Consider the following 15,046-nt stretch of genomic DNA (forward strand, 5'->3'; position numbering starts at 1 on the left):
GGGGAAAGGGGGGAATAATGTTAAGATGCTTGGCTGTCTTTTGAATCTTGGTTTTCCTTGCATTATATTATAAAATAGACACTGGAGGGGGAGAGAAAGAAATAACCAGAAATACCACCATAGAAAGCTTGTAAGTCCATCTTCTGCCTATAACTGATTGGAATATCTAAAGTGGGGCTACAACGTGCCCAGTGAAGGTTGCCTGAGGAGTCTCTGCATTACATAAGACTATAGGTGGAATCCTGAACCACATCCAGACCTTCAGAGATGGGAAATTTCCACTTGAAAGGAAGAGCAGACTAGCCTGGAGCAGCTAGAAAAACAGAAGATACTTCTTGAAAGAAAGACCTACAGGAAAAATATAAAACAATAGAGGCAGACCGACTGTTACTACAAGAACAAGCAAGTTGCTTGCCCAGGAGACATCAAGGCAAGTAGTCTGGTCCCCTCAGTGCAAATCCTCTTCCAAGACTAAGACTCAATGGGAATACACACTCTAATTGGCGACCACACATGCCACCCATAACGGGAATGAGGGAAAAACAGCAATGAAGCAGCGAGCTACGCCCTACAACGTTCGACAGACTCCTGTGAATCTGGGTGGAGACCTGGACGGCCAGCATTGTGGCAAGACCTGGGGACTCGTGGGCTCAGAGTCAGTGACACAGTCACAGAGGTCTAGAGTGGAAAGTGAAGCATCCAGCTGTTAAGAAGAGAGCAGATAGACACAAGAACACCCACACTTGTAGATAATACCCACTTGACCTGGCTCCAATAACTGGATGATCAGAGCTCAACCAGAAGAAGAAAGAAGAGGGAAAAGAGTGTCATCTGGTACAATTTGATGAACTTGACCTACACCTATGAATGCAGTAGCTCAAAAGGGGAAACAAATCCTTACTGCAAGAATCATTCCCACCCCCTTCACACAAAGAGTAGATAGGGATGGGCAACTTGGACATTGGCTACCCAAAATGGGGGGGAGGTCGTGCTACAAAGGCAAGAAGTGACTGTCTTACAAGCTTTCAAGAGGGAACCTAGAGCCAGAGGGTGTGGAGGAAGGTAGAGTCTCCATTGAGTAGTATCCAACCTGTCTAGAAAAGGCTGATGAAATGAAATGCAGATGGGTCTCTTGTGATGCAATAGTGAATAATTGTTATCAGGACTGATTGTGAGGGATGGAAATGTAAAAGTGGACATTTTACAGCAAGGAGGGGAGTGATTAACCCCACAGCACCAAACCAGGACTCCCGAGGACTTAAAATAATTGCTGATGAAGATCAAAGACCACAGTTTTCAGTATGGATTGCATCTCAATGTCAAAAAAAAACACAAGAATCTGGACCAACAAATAACATTATAAATGAGGAAAAGATTGAAGTTACCAAAGATTTCATTTTGCTTGGATCCACAATCAATACTCATGAAAGCAGCAGTCAGGAAATCAAGTGACATGTTGCATTGGGGAAATCTGCTGCACAAAACCTCTTTGAAGTGTTCAAAATCAAAGATATCAATATGAGGACTAAGGTACACCTGACCCAAGCCATGGTATTGGCATCTGCCTCATATGCATGTGAAAGTTGGACAATGAATAAGGAAGACCATAGAAGAATTGATGAATTTGAGTTATGGTGTTGAAGAAGAATATCGAAAGTCCTATGGAGTCCTGGTGTGGTGCTGTGGGTTAATGCACCAGACTGCAAAGCCATTTGAACTGCAAGGTTGGCGGTTCAAGCTCTCCAGCTGCTCCTCGGAAACCCTATGCAGGGTCATTATGGGTCGGAACCGACTCAATGGCACATAACAACAACAACAACATGGACTGTCAGAAGAACAAACACATCTGTGTTGGAAGAAGTACAGCCAGAATATTCCTTATAAGCAAGGATGGTGAGACTTTGTCTCACACACTTTGGATATGTTAACAGTAGGGACCAGTCTCTAGAGAAGGACATTATGCTTGGTAAAGTGGAGGGTCAGCAAAAAATAGGAAGACCCCCAACAAGATGGATTGGCAAAGTGGCAACAGCAATGGTCTCAAGTGCAATAACAAGTGTGAGGATGGCGCAAGACTGGGCAGTGCTTCATTCTGTTGTGCACAGGGTCACTATGAATCAGAACTGACTCAATGGAACCTAACAACAATATCATTCACTTCGTGTGTACTGATTTTTCCTGGCTTCAATTTCTATAGATGACCTTTTTCTAACCTCATACCCAAAATCCTGGGACAGTCTATGAATGGGATTAATTAGATCTCTGCTTTGTCACTGCAGGTTCTATTTCAGAATAAGCTTTACTGAAATCACGTATAGAAAAGAAACTACAGCCCTTTGGTTGGGTGCAAAAGGTTTGGGACAGTGCTTATAAATCTCTGTCCTGGGAAATAGGTTGCCAGCTCCCCTTTTTTGATTATGCACTGAAGAATTAATCTGAGGAAATAATTAATAGAAAATGCAACTGGCTCATTGCTGGTTCTGATTCACTGTAAAAACTACTGCAGATGTTAACATGGTTTCAAGGCTGAATTGTTCTCTCTGTTCCCCCTGTCTTCAGTTAGTTTGTCACTCCCTACACAGATTCCTCCACAAAAACTGGTGCAGACTTAGTCCTGTATGGAAGAGGTTTCTTGGTTGTTTTTCAAGTAATATTTATTGACTTTTTTTTTTCCTAAATAAAAAGATTAGCACATGTCAACTGATTTCAAAAGAATATAATGTAAATAGAAGAAAAATTAAAGTTATTCATAAACTCACATTCTAGAACAATACTTAAAATTTTTGTGTGTCCCTCCCCATTTTTTATGTATACTTGCATATACATACTGTTAGAGATTGAATTGTGACCCCACCCAAAATATTGTCAACTTGGCTGGGTCATTATTCTTATTGGTTTGGCAATTACATAATGATGTCATGTTAGAGATGTAATGATGTAATGTTGCAGTTGTGATGATTTCCCATGATGGATCCGATGCAATAAACCAATAAAAGGATTACAGGTGAGCTACAATACCATTAATTCCATCACAATCCTGATATGATGTGCAAAAAAAATGGCACCAACCATGCCTCCAACAGCGCTGTGTACTTCTCATCTGGGTTCAATAATTCATTGCTATGGCCACACAAAACTCAGAAACCATACTCACAGTTATAGGATTCATTGGGGACATTAACAGGTTATGATTCAGGAGCAGAAATGTTCAGGGTGCCGTTCTTCTAGTCAGGACAGCTTCTCCCCAGCTGTGCCCACAGTCAGGCCTCTCTCTGCCTGGGCAACAAAGCTCTTTTAGGGCTGCTGATAAATGCTCAAAGACATTCCATTCTGCTATGAGCCTTAGTCCAGTGGCTTTCAGCCTAGCTTCATGGGTCAGCAATCCTAGCTCTCCCAATTAAGTCCCCAGAGGCACCCCACTCTGCAAGCAAACCTCCTGCCCAGGGTTACTTAGCTTTACTTACTCCATGGATTGGGAAGCCCACCACTCTGTCTCATGCTCTGATTTTTGGTTCTGCAGTTGTTGCTCCTCTGCCAGTCCTCTGGTGTCACAGTTTTCTGTCCCTGGGTTGAAGAGGTTCCATGTCCAGGGATCTTTGGGTCCAAAGGAAACACTCCACTCCTGACTTTTCTTCTTTGATGGTAGTGAGATCCCCTCTCCTACTTCTGAGATGGCTCATTTCAAACTCATGTTAGTGTTCTAAATTTTTACAATCACAATTAATTCTGTTAACAGTCACAGCTGAACCATACCATCATATCAGCATCTTCTACCACTTTTTCTTACACAAAACCATCAGGAAATAATCTCTGGAAGCTTATAAAGACTACGGCTAGAAGAGACATCAAATAATTCTCTATACCTATGATGTAAGGGAGTTTCCCAGAGGAGTGGCCTACGACATCTTTTATCTTAAAAAGATAAAAGGAGAGAGAAGTGAGCAGGAGAAAGAGGGACCTGCTACCACCAGAAAAGAAGAGCCAGGAGTACTTTTAACTTGGGGTCCCTATACTGTGAAGCAACTAGATTCAGGGAAAGATTGATGCCAAGACACATGGAGGTCTCCAAGGAATGCTGAACCTACAGATGCTGAACCAATGATATTTCTGTGGAGCCAGTACTCTGAGTTTAGACTTCTAGCCTCCTAAACTGTAAGAGAATAAATTTCTGTTTGCTAATGCCATTCATCTTTGCTCTTCAACACTTTTAAAAGGTCTTGTGCAGCAGATTTGCCTAATGCAAATCGTTTGATTTCTTGACTACTGCTTCCATGAGTGTTGAAATGTCAGCTTGAGGACTAAGGTGTGCCTGACCCAAGCCATGGTATTTTCAATAACCTCATATGCATGCAAAAGCTGGACAGTGAATAAGGAAGACCATAGAAGAATTGATGCTTTTGAGTTATGGTGTTAGAGGAGAATATTGAAAGTGCCATGGGATGCCAAAAGAACCAACAGATCTGTGTTGGAAGAAGTGCAGCCAGAGTGCTCGCTGGAGGCCAGGATGGCTAAACTTCGTCTCTCATACTTCAGACATGTTGTCAGGAGGGACCAGCCACTGGAAAAGGATATCATGTTTGGTAAAGTGGAGGGTCAGAGAAAGAGGAAGACCCCGGGCGAGATGGATTGTCAAAGTGGCAGCAATCAATGGGCTCAAGCATGGCAACAATTGTGAGGTTGGCCCAGGATTGGGCAGTGTTTTGTTCTGTTGTGCAGAGCGTCGCTATGAGTCAGTACCGACTCAATGGCACCTAACAACAGAGTGAGTTTATGGTGGTTCCAGGTTGTCCAGCATTTTTCCTGTGTGTTGTCCTGAATTTGTACGATGCAGAGACAGCAGAGCTTGGAGGTCCTTGCTGGTGTGAAATACTGAGTACAAACTGGTGGTGATTGGAGCAGGTAGTGTTGGGAAAATGCATGACAATCCAGCTAATTCAGAACAACTTTGTAGATGAATATAACCCCATCATAGAGGATTCATATCAAAAGCAGGTAGTAATAGATGATGAAACCTGTCTGTTGGGCATATCGGATTCAACAGGACACAGGGATATTGTGAGAGACCAGTACATGAGGACAGGTAAAGGTGTCCTCTGTGTGTTTGCCATCAATAATAGCAAATCATTTGCAGATATGAACCTCTATAGGGAGCAGATTAAATGAGTAAAAGACTCAGATGATGTACCTATGGTGCTGGTAGGAAACAAGTGTGATTTACCAACAAGGACAGTTGACACAAAGCAAGCGCACAAACTGGCCAAGAGTTATGGGACTCCACTCAGTGAAACCTTAGCCAAGACCAGACAGGCTGTTGAAAATGCCTTTTACACACAGGCAAGAGAAATATGACAGTACCAGATGAAAAATAACTCAACAGCAGTGATGATGGAGTTCAAGGTTGTATGGGGTTGCCATGTGTGGTGATGTAACAAGATATTGGTAAAGTTCTATCACTTTCAAGCTGCACTGACATCTGATCCTGACTTTCCTGGAGGAAAAGTATTCCTATAGCTATCTTCAGAAAGATGAAACTGTATTTTCCTAACTCTCAATAGATCAGTAAAATATTCTCAATTTGAGAAGTTCTCAGAAGAACTACCTCCTCACGTGCTTGTCTGGTCAGAAAAATGTACCTCTTGTTACTGCCCAGTGTTTTTCCTCCCTGAGTTTTCTCCCCTTACACACATACACCTCTGCCATCCAGGTTTTTCTTCTGAAAAGCAAGTTATACTCTGAAACAGAGAGCCAAACTGTAGACATGAAATCCTGTTGAAAACAGTGAGCTCTAAAGTAGCAACTGCTGGTGATTGATTGATTGATTGATTGATTGATTTACTGTTGAACTTGGAATTATGTTGGTTTTGGCAAAATGTCAAATTTGCAGAGAATAAGGTTAATGTTGTTCTTTGGTTTGTTTGTAATGCCATGGGCAGCATTCCATAAACTGGCATCTGTTCTGTATTCATCAATACAAAACTGAATACTGACCTTTCAGTCTATCCTAGTATTCTTGACTTTCATGTACTTACATCCAATTTTCACAATGAAGTACCTTTATTCTAGAAGTGGTTTGTAAACTTCCCTTAATACTTCAGTGATCTCAAAAGCCATTACATATGAAAATGAATATTTGAGAGAAGAGTGTGACCTCTCTATATTTGAGGAAAAGATATGCCTGTATAATTGTTGTTGTTGTTGTTAAGTGCCATCGAGTTGGTTCTGATCCATAGCGACCCTGTATAGGGTTTCCCAGGAATGACTAGTGACCTGAACGGTGGAGCTTGTGGTTCAAACCGACTTTGCAGTCCAGCACATAAACCTACAGTCCAGCACATTAACCTATACACCAGGACTCTGTATAACAGCAGATGTCATTTCTTACATGGATCAAGTTGGTTTTCCAGAGATCTATTTATGGATTCTCTAAGGAGAAAGATGAAGCTGGAAATTATTATAAATAATTTCACTTAATTTTTACCTGATCTCCACATTTTTTGTAGGTTGTTGTTGTTGTTGTTATGTGTCATTGAGTCGGTTCCGACCCATAGCGACCCTGACCTAGAAAATATATGTGATTTGTTTCCTATAGCTTATTGATATAGTGTCCAATAAACTTCCACTTATATTCAAATTTGATAGCATAGTGGTTACGAATCTTAAGATTGCAAACCTTAAGGTCAGCAGTTCGAAACTACCAGCTGTTCCGCAAGAGAAAGATGAGGCTTTCTGCTCCCATAAAGATTTATAGCCTCAGAAACCCTGTTGTTGTTGTTGTTAGTGCGTCGAGTAATTTCTGACCCATAGCAACCTTGTACAGGGTTTCCGAGGAGCAGCTGGTGAGCTTGACCTGCCGACCTTGCAGTTCAAATGGCTTTGCATTCTGACGTATTAACCCACAGTGCCACACCATTGTTGTTGTTGTTAAGTGCCGTCGAGTCGGTTCTGACCCATAACGACCCTGTACAGGGTTTCCAAGGGTGTAAATCCTTACGGAAGTAAAAAGCCTCATCTTTCTCCCGCGGAGCGGCTGACCTTAAGGTTCACAGCCCGATTCGTAACCACTACGCCACACCATTAGTATGATATAAAGTGTGCTTTTTAGAGTATGTTTGTGAGTGTTGAAAATAACTTTAAGTTACTTTAAAATCTGAAAGTATATTTCCCCAAGTTAAGTGCCTGGTCAGCTGTCATACATTATATATTTATGATTTTATATATATATATATATATATATATATATATGCTTTAGTGTGAATTATGTGATAGTTTACATGGGAGAACATTAGCTTTACATTCATCCTATCATATATCGTTACATTGCAATGGTTATAATCCCCTCCATACATCATCAACCAACCAAATGGTACACCCTGCAAGCCTGCCCCCTGGTCGTCAGCACACAGCCCCTCTCCATTCTCTGAGTCTAGAGTTCCAAGCCACTCCATCTCTCTATGTCATTGTCTGTGCCTCCATCTCTGGCATCTCTGTTTCTCTGGTTAGGGTCCCGCACTCTGCTCTTCTCCCTTGATGGTTCCAGGGACCTCCCCTCCTGGAATGCAAAGTCAACCACTCCCCTCCTATTGCTACAAAACGTCTACCTTTACATTTCCAACCCTCACAGTCAGTCCTGCTAGCAATTATTCACTATTGTGCCATATGAGTGCTATCCCCATATTCTTTCATTAGCCCTGCCCAGACAGATTGGATACTACTCGGTGGAGATTCTACCTTCCTCTGTGCCCTCTGTCACTTCTTACCTTTGTGTCTCCCACCATTTTGGGTAGCCAATGTCCAAGTTGTCCATCCCTGTCTACCCTGTGTATTGAGGGGGTGGGAATGATCCTCGTTGTAAAGATTTGTTCCCTCTTTTGAGCTACTGCATCCATAGATGTAGGTCAAGTTCATCAAATTGTATCAGATTATACTTTTTTCCTCTTCTTTCTTCTTCTAATTGAGCTCTGATCCTCCAGCCATTGAAGCCAGATCAAGTGGGTATTATCTGTAAGTGTGGGTGTTCTTATGCATATGGCCTCTCTCCTTATCAGCTGGACATTTCATTCTCCACTCTAGTCCTTTGTGGCTATGTCACTGACTCTGGGCCCAGGAGTTCCCAGCTCTTGCCAACTGCTGGCCAATCAGGTCTCCATCCAGGTTCACAGGAGGGTATTGAACATAGTTGGACTTAGCTTACAGCTTCATTGCTGTTTTTCCCTCACTTCCTCTTATCTGTGACCAAAGTGGTCATCAGTCAGAGCATGTATCTGCTTGTGTATTCCCATTGAGTCTCAGTCTTGGAAGGGGATTTGCTGTGAGAGAACCCGACCGCTTGCCTTGATGTCTCCTGGGTGAGCAACTTGCTTATTTTTGTAGTAGTCAGTCGACCTGCCATTATTGTTTTGCATTTTACCTGTTGGCCTTTCTTTCAAGAAGTATCTTCTGTTCTTCTAGCCGCTGCAGGCTAGTGAGGAGTCCTGGTGTGGTGCTGTGGGTTAATGCGCCAGACTGCAAAGCCGTTTAAACTGCAAGGTCAGTGGTCAAGCTCACCAGTCACTCCTTGGAAACCCTATACAGGGTCGCTATGGGTTGGAACCAACTTGACAGCACTTAACAACAACAACAACAACAATGGCTAGTGATCATGAACATTTCTTCATATGTTTGTTGGCTGCCCGGAGCTCCTCCTTGGTGAAGTTCATGTCCTGTGCCCATTTTTTAATTGGATTATTTGTCTTTCTTTGTAGAGGTGTTGTAGTTTCCTATATATTTTAGAAATGAGTCCCTTGTCTGATGTGTCATTGCAAAAGATTTTTCCCATTATGGGTTCCCTTTTTACTCTTCTGGTGAAGTCTTTTGATGCACATAAGTTTTTAATTTTTAGTATGTCCCACTTATCTATTTTGTCTACTTTTGTTTGTGTGGTTTTCAAAAATGTTTTGTAGCCTGTGTATTCCCTGAATTAGTGCCCTCACATTTGTCCCTATTTTTTCATTGATGGCCTTCAAATTTCTGGGATTCACATTTAGGTCTTTAATCCATGCTGAGTTGGTTTTTGTATAAGACGTGAGGTAAAAGTCTTGTTTCAATCTTTTGCATATCACTTTCCAGTTCTGCCAGCACCATCTGTTGAAGAGACTGTCACCTCTCCCTGCGATATATTTAGGCACTTTGTCAAAATTCAGTTGGCTGTATGTGGATGGATTAATTTCTGGATTCTCGATTCCGTTCCATTGATCAATGTATTTTTCATTGTACCAGTACCAAGCTGTTTTGACCACTGTAGCTGTATAATAAATTTTGAAGTCAGGGAGTGAAAGGTTTCCAACCTTATTCTTCTTCTTAAGCAGTGCTTTGTTTATCCTGGGTCTCTTTCCTTTCCTTATAAAGTTCGTAATTGTTTTGTTCCATCTCTTTGAAGAATGTTGTTGGAATCTGGATTGGGATTGCATTGTTGTTGTTGTTGTTAAGTGCCATCGAGTCGGTTCCGACCCATAGCGACCCTGTACAGGGTTTCCAAGGGTATAAATCCTTACGGGAGTAGAAAGCCTCATCTTTCTCCCGCGGAGCGGCTGGTAGTTTCGAACCACTGACCTTAAGGTTCGCAGCCCGATTCGTAACCACTACGCTACCAGAGCTTTGCTTTGGACAGTATTGACATTTTCACAATGTTAAATCTTCTTATCCAGGAGCATGGTACATTCTTCCATTTTTGTAGGTCTCTTATGGTTTCTTGTAGTAGTGTTTCGTAGCTTTCTTTGTATAGGTCCTTTGTTTCTCTGGTTAGCAGTTATTCCTAGATATTTCATCCTTTGGGCAGCTATTGTAAATGGTATTGCTTTCCTAATGCTCTTTTCATCGCTGTCGGTTTTGGTATGCAGGAATCCAACTGATTTTGTATGTTGATCTTATATCCTGCCACTTTGTTGAATCTTCCAATGAGGTTTAGTAGCTTTTTTACTGAGTCATTGGGGTTTTCTATGTATAGGGACATATCATCTGCAAATAGAGAGTTTTACTTCATGTTTGCCAATTTGGATGCCTTTAATTTCCCTGTCTTGCCATACAGTTCTTGCTAAGACTTCCAGCACAATATTGAATAGGAGTGTGACAAAGGGCATCCTTGTCTGGTTCCTGTTCCCAGAGGGAAGTCTTTCAGTTTCTCTCCATTGAACGTAATGTAGGCTGTTGGTTTTGTTCTTAATTATGTTGAATTTCCCTTTAATTTCTACTTTGTTGAGGGTTTTTATCAGGAATGGATGTTGGATTTTGTCAAATGCCTTTTCTGCATCAATTGATATGATCATGTGGTTCTTTTTCTTATTTATATGGTGGATTACATTGATCATTTTTCAAATGTTGAACCATCCTTGCATCCCTGATATGAATCTCACTTGATCATGATGTATTATCTTTTTTGATGTGCTGCTGGATTCTGTTGGCTAGGATTTTGTTGAGAATTTTTGCATCTATGATCATGAGGGATATTGATCTATAATTTTCTTTCTTAGTGACGTCCTTCCCTGGTTTTGGTATGAGGGTTATGCTTGCCTCATAAAATGTATTAGGATGTTTTCCATCATCCTCTATATTCTGGAATAATTTTAGTAGAATTGGTTACAGCTCTTCCCTGAATGTTTGGTAGAACTCACCAGTGAAGCCAGCTGGGTCTGGACTTCTTTTAGTTGAAAGTGTTTATATATTTTTAAATGTTGAAAATTCAAGAGTGAAAATAAGATGCTCTTTACTAAAGACTACCATATATGATCTGTAAATTAATCTGTTAAGTGCCCAAACAGCTAACTATCAAATGTTACTGTAAAATAGGACAGTTAATTCTTAATACTTTAGGAGTGTAATAGGAAGATATGTGACAATTTTATTTGAATGGGCCACATCCTTTCAAGTATTGTGAATTTTGTTTTGTTTTGACTTGAAAACAAGACAGAAAAACACCTTAAATAGGAGCTCTGGTAGCGTAGTGGTTACGAATCGGGCTGCGAACCTAAGGTCAGTGGTTCAAAACTACCAGCCGCTCCGCGGGAGAAAGATGAGGCTTTCTACTCCCGTAAAGATTTACACCCTCGGAAACCCTGTACAGGGTCGCTATGGGCCGGAACCGACTAGAAGGCACTTAACAACAACAACAACAACAACAGAATTTATTAACATAATCATGCTTTGCATTTACCATTATAAATTCTTAAGTTATCAGGCACAACTTCCTTGCCCCCAGCCACCCAAATAAAAAGTACATTCTGTTTCTTATAATTAGTCTCTGATAACAAATTATAAGAAGCAAAATACTTTGGGTGGTTTCTATAAATAAAAGAATATAATTACAAAAACTTATAGCTGAAAAAACCCTATGGACAACAAAAAAGTGCCAGCAACAACAAAATGCCCATGAAATTTTACCAAACATTCAAAGAATAGTTTATATCAATTCTACTCAATTTTTTACTCATTGTGTGAAGGACACCAATCGGGCAAACACATCACAAAAAAAGAAAATTACAAATCAATGTCCTTCATGAACATTGATGCAAATTTTTTCAATTAAATTCTAGACAACAGAATTTGACAACATATCAAAACAACAATAACAAACCATGATCAAGTGGAATTCATATCGGGAATGTAAGGGTGGCTCAACACTGGGAAATCAATTCATGTAATTCACTACATAAATAAAACAAATGAAATAAATCACATGATCATATCAATTGATGCAGAAAATGTATTTCATAAAATCTAACACCTTTTTCCTGAAAAAACTCTCAGCAATATAGGAATAGAAGGGAAATTTCTCAACAAAATTAAGACATATATACAAATCCAACAGTCAACATTATTTTCAGTGGAAAAAGACTGAGAATGAGAATGAGATGCCCATAATCACGACTTTTATTCAGTGTTGCACTGAAGGTCCTACCCAGACCAATAAGGTAAGAAAAAGAAATAAAAGGAAGAAGTAAAATATCTATATTAACAGATGATATGATTGTATACACTGTTGTTGCTAGGTGCCATCGAGTTGGTACCAACTCATAGCAACCCTGTGCACAACAGAATGAAGCACTATCTGGTCCTGGGCCAACCTCACAATCATTGCTACCCCTGAGCCAATTGCTTCTGCTACTGTGCCAATCCATCTCATGAGGGTCTTCCAATTTTTCTCCAACCCTCCACTTTACCAAACATGATATTCTACTCCAGTGACTGGTCCCTCCTGATGATATGTCCGAAGTATGAGAGATAAAATCTGGCCATCTGGATTCCAAGGAGCACACTGGCTGTACTTCTTCCAACACAGATGTTTGTTCTTTTGACTGTCCATGGTACTTTCAATATTCTCCTCCAACACCATAACTCACATGCATCAATTCTGCTATGGTCTTCCTTATCCAGTGTCCAACTTTCACATGCATATGAAGTTATTGAAAATATCATGGCTTGGGTCAGGTGTACCTTAGTCCTCAAATTGACTTCTCTGCTCTTCGACATTTGACAGAGGTTTTGTGCAGCAGATTTACCTAATGCAATAGGCAAATTTGTCTATTTGATTTCTTGACTGCTTCATCATTTGAATTCTTGACTGCTGCTTCCATGAGTATTGATGGATGATACGAGCAAAAGTCTTTAACAACTTCAATCTTACTTCCATTTATGTGGATGCTGTTTACTGGTCCAGTAGTGAGGATTTTTGTTTTCTTTACATTGAGATGCAACTCAAATTGAAGGCTGTTATCTTTGATCATCATCAGTAAGCATTTTAAGTCCTCTTTGCTTTCAGCAAGCAAGGTTGGATCACCTGCATATGACAGGTTGTTAATGAGTCTTCCTCCAATCCTGATGCCATGTTTTTCTTCATATAATCCAGCTTCTCGGATTATTTGATCAGTATACAGATTGAATAAGTATGGTGAAAGAATACAACTCTGGTGCACACCGTTCCTAATTTTAAACCATTAGGTTCTCCCTTGTTTTGTTCAAACATCTGCCTCTTGGTCTATGTACAGGTTCCTCATGTGCACAATGAATTGTTCTGGAAAACTCATACTTCACAATGCTGCCCATAGCTGTCATAATCCACACAGTTGAAAGCCTTTGAGTAGTCAAAAAAGCACAGGTAAACATCTTTCTGGTATTCTCTGCTTTCAGTCAAGACCCATCTGATGTCAGCAATGATATCCCTTATTTCACGTCCTCTTCTGAATCCAGCTTGAGCCTCTGGAAGTCCTTTGTCAATGTATGGTTGCAGCTATTTTTATATTACCTTTATTAAAACTTGATTCACATGGGATATCAATGACATTGTCCAATGATTTCCTTATTCCACTGGGTCACCTGTCTTTGGAATGGGCACAAATATGGGTTGGCCAGCTAGTTGTCTTGAAAATTTCTTGGCACAGATGAGTGATTGCCTCCAGAGCCGCATCGGTTTGTTGAAAGATTTCCATTTGTATTCCATCTATTCCTGGTGCATTGACGTCATTGGTAAAGAACAAGTTGAACGATTTCAATTTGTATTCCATTTCTTCCTGGTGCCCTGTTCTTTGCAATGTACTTTGGACTTCTTCCTTCAGGATCACTCACTCTTGACCATATGCTTTCTCTTGAAATGATTGAACATCGACTATTTCTTTTTGCTACAGTGACTCTGTGTATTCCCTTCATCTTCTTTTGATGCTTTTTGCATCGTTCAATAATTTGACTAGAGAATCCTTCAATACGACAAGTCAAGGCTTGAATTTTTTTCATTTCATTATAATACACATTTTGTTATAATATTTGACTTTGTCTTCTCAAGCTGACCTTTGAAATTCTATGTGCAGCTCTTCAACCTTTTCACTTCTTCCATTTGCTTTAGTATCCTTATGCTGGAGAACAAGTTTCAGACTCTCCTGACATCTATTTTGGTCTTTTTCCTTGTCTTCTTAATGATCTTTTGCTTTCTTCTTACATAATGTTCTTGATGTTATCCCACAATTCTTCTGGTCTTTGGTCTTCACTGTCTAATGCATCAAATCTGTTCTTCATATGAACTCTAAATTCCAGTGGGATATGTTCAAGGTCATAATTGCCTCTTTGGACTTGTTCAGTTTGTTTCACCTTAAGCCTGAGTTTGCATATGAGCAATTGATGAATCCACAGTCTGCCCTGACCTTGTTTTGGCCGATGATACGGAGTTTTTCCACCATCTCTTTCCACAGATGCAGTCAATCTGATTTCTGTGTATTCCATCTGGTGAGGTCCATGTGTATAGTTGGATTTCATGTTGTTTAAAAAGGGTATTTACAGTGAAGAAGTCATTGGTCTTGCAAAATTCTATCATGAGATCTCCAGCATTGTTTCTATAACCAAGACCATATGCATCCATGTACTGATCCTTCCTCTTTGTTTCCAATCTTTGCATTTCAATCTCCAGTAATTATCAAACATCTTGAATGCATGTTTGATCAATTTCAAACTGAAGAAGTTGGTATAATTCTTCAGTTTCATCATCACTGGCTTTATTTAGTGTTTGGTGTGTAAATTTGAATAATAGTAGCATTAACTGGTCTTCCTTGTAGGCATATGGATATTATCCCATCACATATAGTGTTTTACTTTATGACTGATCTTGATAACTTCTTTTTGATGGTGAATGTAATGCCATTTCTCTTCAATCTGTCATTCCCGGCTTTTTGAACTTTCGCCCGCTGCTGAGTGCAACGACAGCCCCAACTCCTGTAGAGCTTGGGGGGTGGGGCTGGAACCAGCTAGTGCCAAGAGAGGCACTACCAGTAAGGGGGATCCTTGAACAGAAGGAGCCGCTGAAGACAAGGGGAAGCGAAGGAGAGGGACCTCTGCCCTAAAGTGAAATTTCAGCGCTTGCAGTGGGCAGAAAAAATCAGTTAACACAGGACACAAAGAGGGAGGTCATCAGACAGACTGTATCTGCCCGCCCAAGCAGTCTCTACCCGGCCCAGTTGTACCGAGCTCACCCTCTGCATTACCCCCTCGCATTACCCCCTCGATCCCCATGTCCCCGCCTTCCCTGACCCCG

At 40.6% G+C, this 15,046-nt stretch overlaps 1 pseudogene; it reads left to right on the plus strand.

Moving 5' to 3' along the window:
* The first annotated feature begins 548 nt into the window (after positions 1 to 548).
* LOC102828048 lies at positions 549 to 5,429 on the plus strand (annotated as a pseudogene).
* The last annotated feature ends 9,617 nt before the right edge of the window (positions 5,430 to 15,046 follow it).

Source organism: Chrysochloris asiatica, unplaced genomic scaffold (genome assembly GCF_000296735.1).
Source record: "Chrysochloris asiatica unplaced genomic scaffold, ChrAsi1.0 scaffold00118, whole genome shotgun sequence".
NCBI lineage: Eukaryota > Metazoa > Chordata > Mammalia > Afrosoricida > Chrysochloridae > Chrysochloris > Chrysochloris asiatica.